The sequence below is a fragment of the Colobus angolensis genome, unplaced genomic scaffold (genome assembly GCF_000951035.1).
Source record: "Colobus angolensis palliatus isolate OR3802 unplaced genomic scaffold, Cang.pa_1.0 Scaffold156, whole genome shotgun sequence".
NCBI classification, from domain to species: domain Eukaryota; kingdom Metazoa; phylum Chordata; class Mammalia; order Primates; family Cercopithecidae; genus Colobus; species Colobus angolensis.
Genome location: NW_012114666.1, coordinates 5860406 through 5880241, shown reverse-complemented (window position 1 = coordinate 5880241; position 19836 = coordinate 5860406). Strand labels below are relative to the sequence as shown.

Here is a 19836-nt window from a genome sequence, read left to right as displayed (position 1 = left end):
ATTTTTCTTGCCTGAACATTGCTCTCCCTCTGGTGATAGAGACAGTTGTTAGTCAAATAATTATAAAATTTGACTAGTCAGGGAAGTTGGAGGAGGCTTTCCCGAGGACATTGTGTTTGAGGTAGGAGCTGAATGACAAGGAAGTGAAGAGGAGAGGGAAGTCTATCATCCCAGAAGGGATGGTCCACATATGAAAAGGCCCAGTGGTAAGAGGGTGCATAGTAGGCCCTAGGAAATTCAAAGCAAGATGCCTGGATGTCTGAAGAACAATGCAGGAGGGGCAGATGGGAGAGAGGAGATTGGGGACACGGGTATCTCTGACCATACTGGGCTAAGAATCTCATGTTAGAGTTATTCTCCATCCTAAGAAAATGGAAAACACTGAAAGGGCTAAAGGGAGTGGTAGCTTTTTATGGGATGATCTTTCATCTTCCTGGGTTCAGGAGTCCACATCAAATCTCTTATGGCTATGCTGAGTCTAATCCCTGGTCGTGCAAAGTACCTCTTCTCTGTGTTCCGTAATCATCTCTGTTGTTCAGTTCAGGTATTTACAGTATTGCTGGAACCAGGTAAAGCATGCACAAGGGCAGTATTAAGACAGATATTTTTAGGGCCGGGGGCAGTGACTCATGCCTGTAATCCCAGCACTTTGGGAGGCTGAGGTGGGCAAATCACTTGAGGCCAGGAGTTTGAGAGCAGCCTGACCAACATGACAAAACCCTGTCTCTACTAAAAATACAAAAATTAGCTGGGCATGGTGGTGTGCACCTGTAATCCCAGCTACTCAGGAGGCTGAGGCACGAGAATCTCTTGAACTCGGGAGGTGAAGGTTGCAGTGAGCTGAGATTTTGCCACTGCACTGCAGCCTGGGTGACAGGGTAAGACTCTGTCTCAAAAAAAAAGACATTTCAGCAGTTTACCCTTTCTAGATGAACCATGTGGCAAACTACACCTCTGGAAACACTTTTCTTTTACTCACCATAGGCCCATCTTCTTTAAATTTACCTCTTCATCTATTTATTCCCTATTCTTAATCTATTTCTTCATAAGGTACTAATAGGGCAGGTGAAAATTTCTACTAATATATTAATAAAAGCCAGCCAGCGATAGGCTTTAAGAATAAAGTCATGATAAAGTTAGCAAATACAGAGGGGAAAGAAACAGCAAAATGTTTGGGTTTTTGTTTTTGTTTTTTTTTTTCCCAAGAACATTGCTACTTGGTTCCATTAGACTCCTTTGTAAATGACAGAAACCAACGCTGGTTATTTTCAGCAAAACAAAAATGGAGGTAATGGAAGGCTATCTGATGAAGTGGTATTTGACTTGAGAGCTCATCATTGAGGAAAAACCCAGCCAAATGAATGTCTGAGGAATGAGTGCTCTAGGGAGTGAGAAGACCCTGAGTGTTCTAGGCAGTGCAAAGACCCTGAGGTGAGAGCAAACGTGTGCCACAGGGTTAGAGGAAAGACCTGTGGGTGGGAGGAGGGTGAACATGATGGGGAGCACGCAGACTGATGAGACAGGGCTTTGTAGCTCATGGTAAGGAGTTTTGATTTCATTCTCTGTAATAGGAAGCCTGCTATAAAATACTGCCTGAGACTGGGTAATTTACAAAGGAAAGAGGCTTAATTGACTCACAGTTCTGCATGGCTGGGGAGGCCTCAGGAAACTTACAGTCATGGCAGAAGGCAAAGGAGAAACCAGTAACTTCTTCATGAGGCAGCAGGAAAAGACAGTGCAAGCGGAAGAGAAACTGCCAAACACTTATAAACCCATCAGATGTTGTGAGGACTCACTCACTATCATGAGAACAGCATGAAGGAATCCGCTCCCATGATTCCCTCACCTCCCACCAGGTACCCCCCTCGACAAGTGGAGGTTATGATTCCAGATGATATTTGGGTGGGGACACAGAGCCAAACCATATCACAGAGTTTTAAGTAAATGAGTGATATTATTTGAGTTAAAGTAGAGAAAGACCACACTTTAATAAGCAATTACTATATCTCAGGCACTATATATCCACCTTAGGTCCCTTTCCTTTAGTCTTCACCAATGAATGGGTACAATTATTATGACTTCTCAGATTAGTAAACTGAGGCTTAGGGAGGAAAAGTGACTTGTCTGGAGACACATAGTGACTGTATGGCAAATCTGAACCTCAACTCTTGTCATCTGCCTCCAGTTCCTGGCTCAAAATACTCATTAAAGGCTCATTTTTATTGCCATTGTTTATGATGTTTATTTTTCAAACCCTTCCAAGAGTGTTTTGTAGATTGCATTATTCTTTTCTTCTCAATTTTATGAATAAAAGAGACTCTCTTCAAAATCATAACTGAAGGAAAAAAAAATAACAAACTTGTAGTTTCCTCTGAAGAACTTCATGGACACCCAGCTCAGAAGAATTTGGCCTGGCTGGGGATGGGGCAGGGAGGGAAGGACTGGCTGCCGCAATGTTTTGGGTTCGGCCATCTCATTTGTGAGAATTAGGAATGTTCTTTGGATAAAAGATCAAAGACAAGCTTACTCCTGTCTATGCTGAGATGTTGCCCACTTGCTTCTTCTTTTTTATCTTTCCTGGTAACTCGACTTCAGTTTCTCTGATGGTAAAGAGATGAGATCAGCCACTGGGGAACCGGTCGATGGGATCAGGTTTCAGTCATCAAAAAATTACGTCAAGTGCTAAGCATGAGTTACCTTCCATTGCCAGTGTCAGCCCAGGACATGACTGCAGGGCCATCAATCCTGCTTTCCTTGTCCTTGTAGACGTTAAAATATAGGGTACTCTGGGAATTCGTTAGGAGGGGGTGTTGCATGGGAAAGGAGGGGCTATGCTCCAGGAAAAAGCGGGTATAGAGGCAGAGATGTAGCGTTTTAATGCTGTCACTTTGCACATTCTAACTGTTAACTACAGAGACATCTGCTGATGGTTTTCTTTACAAAGCTGGGGAGGGGGAGAAAATAAGAAAGTTAATTTCAGAGTTGGAAGTAGATTTAAAATGACCTTCCTCAGTTACAAATATAACACCTGCTTATTTTTAACCAGTTTCTTTCCAGTTCAATAACTTTTATTGAGTGTTTCCATCATAATAATTGTTTTTAAAAAATTTACTATTGGAAAATACTGAAAAGAATGTAGGAAAGCAATTTCCTCCATAGTCCTACTATAAACAGGAAGATCCATTCTGTTTCCTGTCTATCGGCCTCTCTGCTCTTCTTTTAAATACTGAACCCAACTTTTTTATTGTTTCAAATGATGTGACTATATTGTACCTAAGATTTTTGGGATAGGCATCACACCCAGGAGGTGTGGTGGTCCCCACCTCCTGAGATCCCTGTCCTTGTGTGATGTTATCCTCTTGAGAGTGGATGGACTTATTGACCCTCCTCTAGTAAACAGAATATGGCAAACATGTTGGGATGTCACTTCCAAGATTAGGTTATAAAAAGATGGTGGCTTCCATCGTAAGCGCACGCACGCTGTCTGTCTCTTGAATCACTCACCCTGGGGGAGAGCCAGTAACTGTGGTGTGAGCTATCCTGTGGTTTGGTGAGATACTGAAGGTGTCACTAGGCAGTCCACAAGCCTGCCAAAAATCACTTGCCAAAAACTACATGAGTTAACTTAGGAGTGGGCTCTTCATTCTCAGGGGCTTGACTGCAACCTGGTGAGAGATTCTAAGTCAGATTCACTGAGCTAAGCCCCTTCTGGTTTCCTAAACCACAGTTTCTTTTTATGTAGAGTTTCTATTTTTTTTTTTTTAGCTATTATCCTAAAATAGATTGGAATTTGTTTTAGGATTAGGAATCAGCTTGGATTACTGGATCAAAGTGTAGGAATATTTGTATTTCTCTGGATTTTTATTATACAACTTCTCCCCAGTAGGAGAGATTAATCGATATACTACTACCAGAAATGCAGGTCAATGTCTACTTCATCTCACCTTTGCCTTTTATTTTGATTACTGACAATTTGATAGGCAAAATATTTCATAGTTTTACAACTATTAAAAGGAAGAGATCGTTTTCCTGGTCACCTTTCCTCCTTAAAAAAAAAAGGAATATACATAGGGGTAGAGGTTGAAATACTGAGATAAGGAACTAAATGTTAACTAGAAGAAGTGCTGTCCAGTAGAACTTTCTGTGATGATGGAAACATCCTCTATCTGCGTGTCTACTCTAGTAGCACTAGGCATCTGTGGCTGCTGAGCCCTGTTAGCTAGTGCAACTGAGAAACAAGTTATTTTTAAATTTTATTTTATTTTAAACACCCACATGGAGTTAGTGACTACTATATTGAACTGCTCTGTTCTGAAGGATGAAATACTAGCCTTCTGTAGAAGAAAGCAGTTGAAGTGAGACACTGAAGTTTTCACCTTCCTAACAATATCCCCTTTTCCCTATGCATTGGCTTTAAATAGGATGCTCCATGGGTCTGACATTTAAATCATAGTAACATTATTTCTATAAGGAATTCCACAAAATAAACATATGTTGTGCACCATAAAAGGATAAGCTTAGAGGTACCTAATATCATTGATGTTTGTTTGGGATGCAAGGATCCTTGATTGATACTTATATGATCACCACTTTCATTTAATCTCTGCTTCTACTTTCCAATATCCCTGACTAGTGGTCTTGCAACCCGTTACACTTGTCACAGAGGCTGGTATGAATGAGTGGATGGATAGATGAGTGGATGGAAGGGTGGATGGATGGATGGATGGATGGATGGATGGATGGATGGATGGATGTGGATGGATAAAAGTAATAATAACAGCTAACACTCATAGTGTGCCTATTAAGTGTCAAAGTTTGGACCCAAGGTTTTACCTGCAATATTTCATTCTCATTCAATCTTTGTAATAGCTCAAAGAGGCAAGTGTCAATAATTTTTCCTGTCTGACAGATGAGGAAACTGAGGAAATAACTAGTAAGTTACACAGCCCATGTCTGAACTAGATTTGTCTGCCTTCAAGCCTTTTCCTAATCAATTATCCTACATCATACCATGAAGCTGTAAAATATAGCAACATACATTATTTACACCTTGTCACATTGTCATAGTGGTGATTGAAAATTTTCTCCTGCAGGTAGCTACAGATGCTAGGGAGAAAGTGCTCGAAACTGACAGGTACCTCACTTCCCTCTAAAAGTGGCTCTTTCACTTTTTATTGCTGACCAACTTCTAACGTGTCAGTGGTACACTAATGTGGTTAACTGTTTGCCTGGGGCAGAAAAATAAAGCTTCTGGCATGCAATTAAAACCTGTCTTGCCCAATTGGGCAACTAATGAGATCAGCAACAGTGGAGGCTGCCTAGTTAAGGCATAGTTTGTGTCTTAGATCCATTTCACGGGGCAAGTGAAAGAGTGGCCAAGTGGAGTTGCCTGATGGTGCAATTTGAAACGTAATTAGGTAGTCCTCCCAGCCACCCTTGACTGCCCATTTGGGTCCACACACAGACTCACACACAACGGTGACTGCAAGCCCTCACACAGCCACTTAACACTGAGCTCCTTTCTGATGGGCTAACACAACACTCCCATCATTCTGTCTTCTGGCCTGGACACTGAAGTTCATCACAAACTTTCTGGTTTCAGATGGTGGCATATGTTTAGTGGTCCCATTCCCAAATCTGTGAACTCTTTGTTCCTGCAATGACTTATCAGAAACTAATGCAAGTTGAAGATTTGTCTAAAATGGGCTGTAGGGACAACTGGACGTCTCCACCCTTCGAGGATATTGCTGGGAGCTTAGAGTCCATGTTAGATTTCCCCATCCTTGGTTTTGCTATTAAAAGATTTCTCAAGAGGTGTTGGGTTAGTTTCAACATATTCTGTTAATCAAGTTAATTTTGATTTACTTTATTCAGCAAATGTTCATTGAAAACCAACTAGGTAAGAAAAACTCTAAATGTGGTGCACACAGCCATTGAATAAGGCAAATTTGGGCTGAGCATGATGGCTCACACCTGTAATCCCAACACCTTGGAAGGCTGAGGTGGGAGGATTGCTTGAGGCCAGGAGTTTGAGACCAGCCTGGGTAACATAGAAAGAGCCTGTCTCTACAAAAAACAAAATTAAACATTTGAAAAATTAAAAATTAAGCCAGGAGTGGTGGCTCATGCCTGTAATCCCAGCACTTTGGGAGGCTGAGGTCGGTGGATCACTTGAGACCAGGAGTTCAAGACCAGCCTGGCCAACATGGCGAAAGCCCATCTCTACTAAAAATACAAAAAATAGTAAGGCATGGTGGCATATGCCTGTAGTCCTAGCTACTTGGGAGGCTGAGGTAGGAGGATCACTTGGGCCTGGGAAGTGGAGGTTGCAATGAGCCAAGATCACACCACTGCACTCCAGCCTGGGCAACAAAGTGAGACTCTATCTAAAAATAATAATAAAATCAAAAATCAAAACAAAAATAAGGCAAACTCTCTGCCTGAATGCAGCTTACAATCAATGGTGGGAAAAAGACAATAAACAAGTACATAAATATATGAATAGGATAGACTCCGATGCTTCTAAGTATTGTAAAAAAGTAAAACTGATAATGTAATAGTGAATGACTAAGAATAAGGGTGGGAACGACTATGGAGACAATGGTCAGAGGAAGGTGACATGTAGGCTGTGACCAGAATGCTGATCAGTCTCGGTCAGGAGAAAAATCTGGAGGAAGAGCTTTCCATGCAGAGAAAGCAGCAGGTGCAAAGGTCCTGGGGTGAGAATGAGTTGGGTTTGTTCTTTCTGGAAAAGAAAGATGGTGGCTGGAGCTCAGTGAATCCAGAATGAAGTAGGAAGATGAAGGTAGAGGCCAACAGAGGCCAAGTCACGTATGACTATGCTCTCTATGGAGGAGAACTTTTATTCTATGTCAAGAAGGATATAGTTTACATTTACTGTAACCAGACACTAAATTGAGCACTTTATATACATTTTCTCTTCTGATCTTCACACCAACTATATGAGGTGGACATTATTTTCACCATATAGGTGAGAAAACTGTTGCTCAGGCATGTTTAATAACTTGCCTAAAATCACAGGTAGGAAGCGGAAGTCAGGCTTCAAACCTATGTTTGTCTGACCCCATCACTCATTCTCACAGTCACCAGGCTGTGCTGAGATCAGACTTTGTATCAGGGTGGAGAATAGTAGGGAGTAATGTTTTGTTTCTTTGCTTGCTTGGGGGGTGTGTGTGTGTGTGTGTGTGTGTGTATGTGTGTGTGTGTGTTTAATAAGGGACTCTAGGTATTCCTCAAATCATATCATTTGGATGGCAGTTTAATTCATAATGTCTTAAACATTGCAATTTCAAATTGTTCTCCATGGAGGCCATGTGTGTTTGAATGAGAGGTGCAAGTGGTGAAGGTGGCAGAGAGGTGGACTTTGCAGCACCTGCCAATGCATACTTCCACTGGGTAGGGTGTTATGTCCCCCGTAGAGTCTGTGAAGTTAAGACAAATGTGATATTAGCATCAACACTGGAATAAAGAAGACAAAGTTGAACATGTGAATAACTGTCTTTCAAGATGTTTCTTTATGCCCAGGTGACAAAAAGTCCCTGGTACATTTCTGTCTGTCTTTCTAACAAACTGATTTCCACAATCTGGCAAGGAGTGGCAATAGTCACCTTGCCAGGCGTGGACAATCTGATTTGTTGGACTGCAGGGTCTGTCTGGCATCAGTTGGTCACTGTTCTTTTTGGCATCATGGGTGTGTGATTATGTCTAGAAGGCAAGCAAACCTCAGTCCCCGAGAGCAAGTGCACTCTGAATTTGATTTGTTCAGGGTTTGAACAATGGCACTGTTGACATTTTGGACTGGATAATTGTTTGCTGACGGAGGCTGTCGTGTTCATCATTGGATGTGTAGCCCCTACCCCCAGATTCCACTAGCACCTCACCCCAGGCTGTGACAGACAAAAATGTCTCCAGACAATGTTCAATGTCCCCTAGGAGCCAACCTCCCCACCTGCCAAATAAAAACCACTGGCTTATTCATATAGTCCAGTTTATGAGAATGGAATGTGTTCTTGGTTAAACTCCAAAACGGTTAAAATCTACTCAAATATAGCAATCCAGAAGCTAGAAATAGCATCTATAGCTGGCTATTCAGAGACTTTGCCGTAGAAAACTTATGATGAATATTGGAAAAATTGATTGAATATATATGGATTCCATGACATACTCTGAAAGATGTTTTTGTTTGTCTGTCTCCTTGTATTCATTAGGATAATTAAGGCTAGCTGGTGATACAAACAGCTAAATATCTCAGTGGCCCAACACAGTCAACATTCATTTTTCACACATACAAAGTTGATCTCCACGTGGTGACTCAGATGCAACCCTCTTTACCAGGGTAGCTTTGCCATCTGAAGCATGTGGCTTCCAAAACCATTGAAGAAGGTGTGAATGAGTTCTGTAACTGATGCCCATCACTTCTGCCCACATCCCATTGGCCAGAAACTGGGAAGAGTGGTCTTCCTGTAGGAAGAGAAAGAAGAAAAGGGATTTGGCGAACAGATAGCATCACTTCTGCTATCATCCTAGATATCAGCTTTTCAGTTTATTGAATAATGTTCAAAATATTTTTGATTTGTAATCTGAATTACAAATAAACAATATTTATGACAGTACAGTCTTCCCTAAACATGCCAAGCATCAGAATTATAGACTGCTCACGTCCTGCCCATCCATTCCAATTTGAGAGGTCTGAATGAGGTTTAGGAATCCGTAATTTTTACTTGCTCCAGGTAAGTGGGATGGATAGGTATCCAGGACTCATTGGTCTCAGATCTAAGTAGTCTCACATCTTCATTTGTACTGCCCTTCATTAGGTTAAGAAATCGAGAGTTGATTCTCACATTTCTGGGCTTTATTCGAAACAAAAATTGTATTGTCAGCTGGTTTCGGCTCTTCCTCCAATCTGGTAAACTCTACAAGCCATAATTGTACCAGCTCCTGGCCTCTCAACATCATTACTCCAGCCGTGTTGAGCTCAAGTCTCCCACGTTTCTTTGACCAATGCTGCACATTACTCAGTAATCTCTTAGGAAATGCAAATCTGTTGGTTTTATTTCTTTGCCCAAAGTCGTCAATGATTTCCCATTGTCCTAGGATCAAGTCCAGATGTTTTATTATCTACCTAAAACCCTTTTCTTCCAACTTTCTTTTTTAACTACATCGCCAAGGCTAGCATGGTTCCTGGCATATAGTAAGCCCTCCAAAAAAAATCTGTTGCATGAATGAGTTTGTAGAATGCACTGAACTGTGCATATATGTAAATTTAAACCTGTCAAAGGAATTAGATGTCATTCCCCCTCCCCTTTTTAAACAGAATCCAGTTTATATCAGTTCTTCACAGTGTCAATAACTCAAGTCTTGAGAATAGTTGTCTATTTTTATAGAAATTTGCATATCGCTTAATAAATTTTGCAAATGTGCATGCCCAGGTATGTGCCTGTATATACATTGCATATTATACTTATGGAAAGGTATTTATGCACAGTTATATATCCAATGTATGGTATGTATACTTATACATTCATAAGCAGACATATTCAATAAATGTATGTGTGTGTAAGTGTGTATATTTACATATATATGCCCATTTTTTTCGGATCTTCATACTACCATTGAAGACAAGAATGCCGTAACTACTGTTTGGAAAACAGATGTGAAAACTGAGACTTGCAGAGGAAAATCAACTCTCGCAGAGTCACACAATTACAGAGCCAGGTTTTGAATGGAGATCTATCCAGCCCCGAAGTCTAGACTTTGTCTTTCGATTACACTGCTTTTCTAGGGCTAGGCCGCTTCTAATTTCATGTTAACATTTGTACTGTAAACAGAGTCACTGTTCCTCATAAATAAGCAAATGAAATTGACATCTAGGCTAAGAAGCAGTAGACTGCAGCCTGTATCTACTGTAATGCGATTCTGAAAGAGTTTTGTTCATTTCCTCTTACGATAGATACAGTTTTGTATTTCCTAGCAAGCATATGCCAAAATCTGAGTCTGCTTCCTTAGAAGTTTGGCATCTCTGCTCTCTCCTGAGATGAAACAGGGTTTCTGAACCTTGACGCTGTTGAACCAGATACTTTCCTGCTATGATGGTGGTGGCAGGGGCCGGGGAGGCTGTCCTGGGCCCTGTACGCTGTTCAGCAGCATCCCTGGCCTCCACCCACTGGGTGATCGTAGCACCTCTCCCCCCAGGTTGTGACAATCAGACATTGGCAAATGCGCCCCCAGTCGTGAATGCTGATATGTGTGGTGTGAAAAAAGGTTTCTAATAAAATAATGCTGAGCTTAATGGTACTAAAATAGGAGGCCTTTATATAACGAAAGGGCATTGGTTTGTCTTCCTTAAGGTGAGGGATATTGGATGTTAGGATGTCAGAGTGGTGTTTGGGCCCAGCTCTAGCCATTCCCAAGACACATGTCTCCGGCTCTTCCTTCTCCAAGCTCAAATCCCCACACCTTTCATGGTGCTCCTCTCATAAGGAAGGAAAGACAATAAAAAATGAAAAGGAAAAAAAGTAATTAAAGAAAAAAAGAAAACACAAAAAGACATAGTTTCAAAATTACATGTCCTTACAGTCTGTCCAGCTAATAGAATTATGCACCGCAGCTTAAATTTAGACATCGAGTTTCATCTCTTACTTAAATGTATCTGTGTGTTTTAATAGGAACATTCAGCTTTGCTTTTATTAATGCAAAAGCATTAAGGCACCAGCCCTCGATCCGAAAGCCTTAAAGGGCTGTTTCCAACAGAACCTGTCATAAAATGTGCTCTCAAGCGTGTCCCCTTTAAGAGACTCCAGAATTAAATGTTCTCGTATGTGAATTTTATTTTGTACAGCACATTTGCTTTATGGCTACAATTAAGTTAGATGTGCCGATAACAATGTCTGTTTTCCATTTTAAATCGCACATTTCAGACAGTGTGCATTGTTTTATTATCTAATCCACATGCTTTTAATTGCAATTATGGTCCCTTATGAGTCCCCTGGGAGGGCATGATTGCAATTAAAAATGTAATTTAAATGTTAATTAATTACATTCATTTTCTAAACTGGGAAAATTTCATTTATTATTTTCATGTGTTGTGCACTTATCCTAAATGCATTACCTTCTAAATGTTTTTTTTCCTAAATTAAGTGTTATGTTTATAAAACAGGGTGTTTAATACCCTTTAAAATTTTTGTGAGGGTGTTTGTACAAATTATTACTTTAAATTAATTGATTCTGAGCTATATGCAGGAGCTATACATTTTATATATAATAAAAATAATTTTGTTGACTTTTCTGAGGCTGAAACATGGTATCAAAATATATGTTTTTCTCATTTATTTTCTGGTTGACTTTGATATGGAGAGGAAAGTCTACTTTTTTATGACTATCATTATTATTGTTTTTTCTTAAACAAAGAGAGAAAGGTATTGTTACTACAAATGATACAGATCATTAATATGAAAAGGACTTTCCCCCAGATGAAAATTGCAACCTAAAGAAGAAATTTATAGTTAGATTAATAAGTCATCCTGCCTCATATGAATAAAGCGGAACAAAAAAAAGAACCACAGAGACATGAAGCCTTAAAAATCATTGTAACTTACTTGGGGAAAAAAAATGATTGCTGTATGCATATCTCAGTTTATCCAGTCAGCCCTGTCATTTTTCTGTCTATTTCACCTTGCCTGGAAGAAGAGGGCCATTTTAGATATGGATTATAAAGCAATGTCTATCTACTTAAAACTCAGAACCGTATCCATTTTGGTTGGTTTTAGTGAATTAAAGTGTAAGTCCCAAGAGGACAAGGGCAGAATTTAAGTGTTTTTCCCAATTCAGTTCCAAGTATAAGCTACATGTGATCAATTAATAAAAAGGTTTTTGAGGATTTTCTTTTTTCTGTTTGTTTCCTCTTCAATTGGCCAAATCTTCCTTTAGCTCTTTTATTTTAGAAATGCCTGCTATGTCTGAACTCTGGCTATTGTTTGGGTTTTATTTTTATTTTTTAGATTTAAAATATTCAAAAGATGTCTTAGGAAAATTCTAGTCAGTTAACAGTTTAAGCTGCTCTGTGGGTAGAGGAGGAAGAAATAAGAGAGAAAAGAAAAAGTTCCCAGACTTATAATATTCAGCAAATATTTATGGCATCTTTACTCTGGAGTCTAAGCTTGAATTTTTTATAGTCTTAGTAGAGACTGGGTTTCACCATGTTGGCCAGGCTGATCTCAAACTCCTGACCTCAGGTAATCCACCCGCCTTGGCCTCCCAAAGTGCTGGGATTACAGGTGTGAGCCATGGCACCTGGCCCCCTGGGCTTTTTCTTCTTCTTCCTTGGCCCTTGGTGGTTTTGTCTGATGCTCAACGGCCAGAAGGAAACACACCACTGTGCTCATATCAACAACTTTCTTCCAGGAAGCACGGCACTGCTTTCAGAGCATGCACACCTTGTTATCTTGTCCCTCCGAGGGAAGTCAGATCCGTCTTCTCATCCTTTTCCCACAGATAAACAACTGAGGCAGAGGGCGGATTGGGGTAGGGCAGGTAGTGGCTGCTCCAGGCCATGCAGTGAATCAGGAATTAGTGCCAGAATGAGAAGTTCCATCGGCTCCTCTAGAGTCCTTGCATTCAGATTGGTGGTATCCCGACCTGTAGACTTGGTTAGCATGTCACAAAGACCGACTTCCCCCAACCTTTGTTGCATTCATTCAGCTGAACTTTGCTGGGCACGTGCCAGCTGCCTGTCGAGGTGTGCGGAATCCATCAGTGAACAGGACAGAGCCTTATTCTCATGGAGATCATTTGCTAGCAAAGGAGACCCAGACTAAAAAAGTAAATAAATAAACACGGTAATTTCAGATCATTACAAGTGCTATGAAGAAGATGAGTGTGCACATGCACCCCTTTAATCCAGATATTGGACACTCACTAGACAGAGTTAAATTCTCTCCTTGCTCTTTCATTCACAAGGTGTTTGACAACAGGTGCTGAACCGCTGGAGTTACTGCTCCTTAGTTCTAAGGTCATCTTCAGGCTTTTCCCTCTCAAATGCCTTTTCCACATTTTCCTCCTATTTTCTCTCCCTCTTTCTTTTGCCCATTTCCCCTCCCGTCTGTAGCTTCTCCCTAATAAGCCTCAAAGAACACCTCATAGACTGAAATAGTTCTTTGCCCTCATCCTTAAAAGTTGCTGAACACCTGTAGCCAGCAGATGTCAGAGGGACAGCTCTAGAATCCTTTTGGGAGGAGGTGTCTGCTAGGCTTAGTTCACCTCATTCCCCAGTGCAGGGAGCCAGCGGGCAGGTTTCTCAAAGCACTCTTAATTGGGGGTTGCTAGGGAGCATTGTTAGAATGAAAAACCAAGGAGACATGACTGAGGACTCCCAACCCGTGGGTCTTTCATACAGCATTGATTACTGGAGTTGGTAACCGGTACTGGTACAAAACTCCCTTAATTATTTCACAGGGCTTAAGTCAAGAGTAACAGGATATTCGTGATTTAATCAACATTGTTATCTCTAAATTATATTTTTATTTAGAAGTTGTCTTTCTTTCCTTCTTTCCTTCCCTTCCTTCCTTCTTTTCTTTTCTTTTCTTTTCCTTTCTTTCTCTCTCTTTCTCTCTTTCTCTCTTTCTTTCGTTTATCTTTCACAAAGTCTCGCTCTGTCACCAGGCAGGAGTGCAGTGGTGTGATCTCAGCTCACTGCAACCTCTGCCCTCTGAGTTCAAGCTATTCTCCTACCTCAGCCTCCCGAGTAGCTGGGACTACAGGCATGCGCCACCATGCCCAGCTAATTTTTATATCTTCAGTGGAGACAGGGTTTCCCTATGTTGGCCAGGATAGTCTCTATCTCTTGACCTCATGATCCACCCACTTCGGTCTCCCAAAGTGCTGGGATTACGGGCATGAGCCGTCGTGCCTGGCCAGAAGTTGTATTTCTTTATGTATTTTTTTTTTTATTATTGTAGAAATTGTATTGTAGAAATATGTTTGTTATTATCACTTTTGTTATTATCATTGTGGAAATGGGAGTCTTAGTATGTTGTCCAGGCTGGCCATGAACTCCTGGCCTCAAGTGATCCTCCTGCCTCAGCCTCCCACAGTGCTGAGATTATAGATATGAGCCACTATATGCATCTTTGTAACCTACCTGCCTTACGAGTGGTAAAAGGACACCTAAACCAGTTCCCAGGGAAAGCTCTGTCCTTACCCAGCATGGTTTTAGATTCCAATATAGGTTAAAATTGCCGTGGTTCATGTGAAGATGAAGAGTTAGTATAAATTGTTAGCTCAGGATTTAGTCAAGTGCATCTCAAATTTTAATGTGCATATGAATCTACCGGGGATCTCATTAAAATGTAGATTCTGATTCAGCAGATCTGCGCTGAGATTCTACATTTCCAAGGAGCTTTCACTGGTGCACATACGGCTGGTCCTCAAACCACACTTGAAGAAGCAAAACTTTAGACTTGCCCTTTAATTCCAGTTCTGTCTTCAGGGCTGCATTAGGTCTTCCATGAACCCTTGGCACCTTTACTTTGGGGGCCGCTCCCATTTAAAAAGATATTAAAAATTATATCCTATGATTACATTAGTATACAGACAAATATATTAATATTCTATATTTAAGCAGTTTCTTCTATCTAAAAGTTCATTATTTTTCTTCTGATTTTAAAATAAATAAAAATCTGGTCATGGACGCCCACATAATGTAGTTCCTAGGTGCTGTCCCTATAGTGCCCAGGGTAAGAGTTAATCCCACTGTTGCCCCTTACTGACTTCATGCTGAAACTCTCAGAGCCTCTATTTCCTCATCTGTAAAATGGGGATCACAGTATCTCTCGTGCTGCTTTGGGTCTTTGCACAGTGCCTGGTGCATTATGAGCACTCTGGAAATGTTAGCTTTTGTCTCCAAAAGTGACCTGGCCCCCGTTAACTGTCACTGTCTGATAACCTATTAAAAGTCAGATCCTACATACATTACTGCTGTTCTCTTAAATCTGCTTGATATGTCCTACTGGTTGCATGACCTGGAGAATTTCCATAAATTAACCTCTTTTACCTTCCATTTCTGTGTGACCCTGCTGTTCCTCTTCTGGAAGGGCCCCACGATCTCTTGGATGCAGCAGACAGTGATGCCACACAAACTCCTGCCATGACACTCGGCACCTCCCGCGGGTGCTCACACACTCATTTGCAGCTTACTCTCTAAACTCATCATTCCTATAGAAAGACAGCACAGCCCCTGATGGATCTGGAATGAACTGTCGATTTTTCTGCCTGTCACTCTGAGAAGAGGAAGGGACCACAGAGCTAATCACATGAGGCATCACCATCACTGTTTTCATGTTCTTTTGTTTATCTTAGCTCCGGACTCCTCCTGACTGTAGTTGCCTCCATCCTAAGACTCTATCCATTGTAAAACATGCTGCAGATTTGGCAAAAGCTTTGTTGGAGAGGAGTGAGTGAGAGGTGGAGAAGGAACCCTAGCACATTAAATGAACACACAAATTACATCCCAGTTTCATGTAGAAATTAAAATAAGGTGGTTTCAGAGTGAAGGAAATGCAATCACGTTTGATGGGGTTTGATAAAATCCCATAGTCTCATTAAGGAAATAGCCATCACTGGGATGTGGGCCTCACTTTATAAGAAGATAGAGTAAAATGAAGCTTAATTTTCCTTTGTAATATTTTTGATACTTCCAAAATAGTCATAGCATCCAGTCATAGCATTGCCAAATGATAGATGCAGATTTTTCTATAAATTTGGATTTTCAAGTTATATCCTTTTTAATTGTCTTCTACAGGAATTCCTGTCACATGTACTCTTTGAAGTAATAATGTAAGATCTTAAGTTTTCATTAGCACTTTGCATTGCAGTTCAGAGCATCCACTCATTTGAAACATAAGCTGTACTTTTAGTGTGATTTTTTTTAAGGGGAAAGGAGTCAAACCCTTGCTAGTTGGTCAAACTGTTTTCTTTTTAGTTTATCTTCGTCACAGTCCAAATCTTTCTCATTGAAAGGGAAACATTTTCTGATCTCCACCTTTATTGATACAAATGTTGATTTTTTTTTATTAAAAGAATATCTCCTTCCTCAAAAGGGATTTCCTTTGAGTGTCTCTTTCTCATTTTCTTCCAAGTAATTCTTCCAAATTGACCCACACCACATCTGTTCTTGGCCTCCACTGCCAACCTCAATTATAAAATGGAAACTAGGTGAACAAATTATCAAACCTTTGTATGGGAAATGTGGAAAACATTTAGAAATATTCACCAAGTTTTACTTCTAGCCATCATGGCTTAATCACAGGTGCTGCATCCATAATTTTCACCTTACAGAAAGTACATAAACAGTTTTGCAGATTTCAGTGCTAGGACGCCAAAGGATCCAGACAAGTCATAGGTGAGACGTCAGGTGAACAAACTACCTGGACAGTTGACAAGGTTTCCGGCTGTCCCAGAAGCTCTGGTGCCACCTGAGTAGGCTTACTGAGTGATAGCCCATAATTGACAGGTATTACCTCTTGACTCCGAACATCTGGTCTCCCATCTACTCCCTCCCCTGGTTCTTCTGTGACCCACTGTCATTGTCCAGGCAGCCTTACCTGTTGAACATACCGCTTTACCAGCACTGCTTCATGAATATCTGCAGAGCCTTTGGCATATCCACATGTATATTTTATAAAATTTAAGTTCAAACTAAACCGTGCTGGGGGCCAGAGAAGATAAATGCCAGCTTTTTTATCGTCAAGGTAACGATAACAGATTCACTAGAATTTACATAGCACCAAAGTCGATTTACATGCTTATTTACTCTGTTGTTCTCCTTTAAAAAAAATGGAGTTACCCTAGCAACTGTAAGATCACATGATGTTCAGAATAACCGTAATAGAAACACCTTCTGAAAGGAAAATACGCATTTCACCAGATGCATATTATAGGCACATAAACTGTCATTTATAGAATGTCGAACCATTTTGGAAGTGATTGGAGGAGGTTCATGTTGCATTGAGTACTTTCCTCATGAATTACTTCAGTAGCTTCAGAGATTCTATGATAAAAGAAAGAGATTGGGAGAAAGGGAGGGCTTTGGATCTTCTCCTGGGCATGTTGATAGAACTGTACACTGTATCTCGTTAGCACATCAGCAGAAAGAGCACATTACCAAAATCTATCTTTCATTACATTTTTGCATATGGGTAGAATCTATTCCTCTATTCAGACTTTGTTCCAATTCCCAGAATGATGGCATTTTCCCTGGAGGGATGGTTTGCTTTGTCTAAAGCAGAATACTCAAAGGGAACAACCCGAAGTAGAAGAAACCACCAGAAATGGCTTGGTCACTCAGCCAACTGGGTTTCATTTCAGTTTTACAAATTAATTTGCTGAAGTCCAGGGTAAGATAGAGGTTTATGCAGGGATCACACCAGGGTAGCCGTTCCTGATTTTGGTCCAGTCTTGCATGCTCAGGATACATAAAGCAACCCTGGAGAACGCTGTAGTTCTAAAATTCATGTAGAAGGGGCCGCAACTGCCAACATCCTTCTCCTAACAATGCTGAAATATATTTGATTAGGAGCACACTGTTCGGGTGATAGGTACACTAAAAGCCCAGATGTCACCAAAACACAATCTATGTATGTAAGAAATCTGCACTTGTACCTTTAAATATATATTTTTAAATTAAAAAAATTATAAAATAAAATGAAAAGATCAATTGTTCACACTGAAAAGCAAAAAGGGACAAGGAGCTGCCTTACTGAGTCAGACGTGCGGCTTGTGGGAATTGGAGCTTTTATTTTGCGGAATAACATAAATTAGATCCCACAATCTCCTATCCAGACCCTCTGATGGTTGCACTTCAGACTTAGCTAAAACCCCAGCCAACTCCCTTATTTCCTGGTCCCTCCTTTCACTGAGTGTGACCCACCATTTCTCACCTTTCTTTTTCACATGTTCCTCCTTTCCGCAGCTCTTCGCTGTCTCAGTGTTTTTCCACTTAAGTTTCTCCTAACTTAACTGTCATCTTCTGGAAGAACGTTCCCTGGCCACCCTAGATAAAGAAGCTCTTCTCTATACCCCTTTTTTTCTTTCCGTAGCTCCAGTCACTCTCTGAAATGATATTTTTCATGGGTTTATTTGTTCCTTATCTGTTTCCCCAACAAGACAATAGACTCAGCAGGGAAAGGACCATGTAGTTCCTTTTTCACAAAGGTACCCCAGCTCCAAGAAGAGCGTCTGGGGTGTAATTGCTGCTGTGTACATATTTACTCCACAAACAACAGACTGGAAGAAAGTCTAAATGGATTCTGTTTCTGACAGATCAAGGGAAACAAATAGAAGTTCAGCATCTCTCTTGAAAACAAATACATTGGACAGAAAAAAGAGGCCTGGAAAGATGGACTGAGCCCATAGACACAGAAGAAAAGCGCCTGACAAATCAGGACCTGTGAGGAGTGAAGAGCAGGGGCCATTGCTTTTATTTAGAAATTAACAGCTGAGGGCTGGGCGCAGTGGTTCCGTCTGTAATCCCAGCACTTTGGAAGGCCGAGGCTGGCGGATCACGAGGTCAGGAGATCGAGACTATCCTGGCTAACACGGTGAAACCCCGTCTCTACTAAAAATACAAAAAATTAGCCGAGGGTGGTGGCGGGCGCCTGTAGTCCCAGCTACTTGGGAGGCTGAGGCAGGAGAATGATGTGAACCCGGGAGGCGGAGCTTGCAGTGAGCCGAGATCGCGCCACTGCACTCCAGCCTGGGCAACAGAGCGAGACTGTCTCAAAAAAAAAAAAAAAAGAGAAATTAACAGCTGTGCCCAGACAGCCAGTGTGACTGACCAGAAAGACTGAATTTAGCAAAACATGGTTTTAAAAAAATTAAATGAATGAAATAGGTGAAGAAGTGATGGTAGCAACATGGGGGCCTCAATTCTCTGACTTTTTACTTGATGATCTTAGGATATTATGCATCAGTTCATATTGCCCCATCAAACACCTACTATGTGCCACATATAGTGCCTGAGCTGCCTCCTTCCCTTCCTTCCCTTCCTTCCCCCCTCCTCCACTCCCCTCCCCTCCCCTTCCCTTCCCCTCCTTTCCTTTCCTTTCCTTTCCTCCCTCCCTCGCTCTCTTCCTTCCTTTTCTTTCTTTTTCTTTCTTTCTTCTTCCCTTCCTCACTCCCTCCTTCCGTCTTGTCTCCCTCCTTCCTTTCTTCTTTCTTTCTATCATTTTTCTCTCCTTCCTTCCCTCCCTCCTCCCTCCCTCCCTCCCTCATTCCCTCTCTCTCCCTCCAATATTTAGTAGGTCTTCATTATGGCTCCAGCATGATTTTGCAGCTTCATTCATTCATTCATTGGCTCATTCATTTAACAAATATAGGCAAAGTACTCTGATCCATGCAAAAGTGGATTATCCAGTCATGAGCCACCTCTTCATAGAGGTAACGAGGTGGTCGGGGTTTGCCCTCATGGCATTTCCAGTCTAAAGCGACATTAGACAAATAGTTACAAATGAGTAACTAAATGCTTGTTTAATGGTATTAAGTCAAGTAAAAGGATCAAATGATTTAACAACTGCTAATGAGTAATTAAAATGGTGCGCATTTTGCCAAAGAATCTCTCTAACTTTTGGTAATCTGAACTTCTCTTTCCCTTTGATAAACGTGCTCAGAGTAAAAAACAGCCAACTACCAGGAAAGTTTTGTGCTGAACTTTGTTCCCAGAAGGTTTAAAGATGAGTGTCTCTCATCTTTTCCTCTGTAATTCATTCTCTGTGTGTGTGTGTCTCTCTCTTTGAACAGGGAGAGAGCCTATGTGTCTTCAATGTT

The 19836-nt window shown here is 41.0% G+C and overlaps 1 protein-coding gene and 1 long non-coding RNA gene across 2 annotated transcripts in view; one reads left to right on the top strand and one right to left on the bottom strand.

The window, feature by feature from the left end:
- TSHZ2 (teashirt zinc finger homeobox 2) overlaps positions 1-19836 on the top strand; it is a 517935-nt gene that overhangs the window by 190780 nt on the left and 307319 nt on the right. The window lies entirely within an intron of this gene.
- LOC105507987 lies at positions 8271-16476 on the bottom strand. Its single transcript, XR_001001188.1, has 2 exons — positions 15068-16476; positions 8271-8481 (listed from the first exon to the last, which is right to left on the bottom strand). It is a non-coding gene; the product is annotated as an uncharacterized LOC105507987 (long non-coding RNA).